The sequence below is a fragment of the Echinops telfairi genome, unplaced genomic scaffold, assembly GCF_000313985.2.
Source record: "Echinops telfairi isolate 266 unplaced genomic scaffold, ASM31398v2 ScPeMD7_443;HRSCAF=831, whole genome shotgun sequence".
Classification (NCBI taxonomy): Eukaryota; Metazoa; Chordata; class Mammalia; order Afrosoricida; family Tenrecidae; genus Echinops; species Echinops telfairi.
In genome coordinates, this window is record NW_022104341.1 from 30808141 (window position 1) to 30809418 (window position 1278).

Consider the following 1278-nt stretch of genomic DNA (forward strand, 5'->3'; position numbering starts at 1 on the left):
GGACCTACTGCTCTCTCAGAGTAGCTTCTTTCTTCTTACAGTCTTCTTGCCACTGCCTCGCTTTAGAATGCCTGTCCTCTATTCTGGGTTTCCAAAGAGCTTCCTACAAGGCTTCCTTGTCTCCAGTCTCACGTCCTCTGGAACTCACTTTTCACACTGCTTTTTGGGGTAAATTCAGAAAATGCAGATCGGATCTTGCCACTCCTTGCGAAGTAGCTCCTCATGACCTCCCAAAGAAAATGCCATTCATGTGTAAGACCTACAAGGTTCTTTGTGATCTGGTCCAACTTTTTCAGAATAATAATCTCCTGCCAATCCTGCCTTAGGTGTCACCCACCCAACTCTCACACCCTGTTCTCTTCTTATTTTCTCTTAAGCCCTCTGTAGTCACACCCCTCAGAGGGCACAGCTAGTGGAGTTCTCTTAGTGCTTAGGGCACTTTTCCCAGACTTCTTACAATAGCATTTATCATGGCTGTGTGATTATTTTATTTACATGCTTATCACTCATTTGGGCTGTGAACTTCTGGAAGCCAAGAACTTAGTAGTCTTTATCTTTGTATGGGAGACGGATGAGGCTTTTTGCTGCCAAGATTTTACAGCCTCAGTAGCCCACAGAGGAAGTTGTGCTCTGTCCCGCAGTTTTACAATGACAGGTCTTTTAGGATTTGTCTAGCAGGTTTTCTGGTTTTTACCGGAAAACCCTTTATAAAAATTTAAAGTAAAAAAAAAGAAAGGCTGGTGGTTCAAACTTACCAAAACAGAACATGAGGCTGTTTGGTTCTGTTAATATCTGGGACACCCTTAGGTGTAAAAGATGAGGCTTTCTACTGCCGTAAAGAGTTATAGCCTCAGAAACCCACAGGAGCAGTTTTACTTTGCCCTATAGAGTAAGAATTTGACTCTCTCTATATAATTCATGAGTCAGAATTGACTCGATGGTGGTGAGTTTTTGTTGTTGTCGTTGTTGTAGGAGCAGTTCTACTCTGTTCTGTAGAGGGTTACTGTGAGTTGGAATCAATGAATGCGAGAGGGTTTATGCCTAAACACTTTGTTTTTAATCTTCACTTATGCAATATGTTAAGTGTGGTTCCAAAGAGGATTTTTATATTTTACATTCTTTGGTAAATGTTAGTTTTATTTAATCTCATCTATTTTATTTACAAAAGCATGATAATGTTTATGTGAAAGCTCATAATTCAAATCCAACAGTTTTTAGTTCATTGAATTGTTAATAAAACATTTAAAAATTAATTTGATAATGATCCTAAAAATGATC

General features: G+C 39.0%; 1 non-coding gene across 1 annotated transcript; it reads left to right on the forward strand.

The window, feature by feature from the left end:
* Nucleotides 1-646: 646 nt before the first annotated feature.
* On the forward strand, nt 647-706 carry LOC115870210. The gene has a single exon (XR_004046581.1). It is a non-coding gene; the product is annotated as a U7 small nuclear RNA (small nuclear RNA).
* The last annotated feature ends 572 nt before the right edge of the window (nt 707-1278 follow it).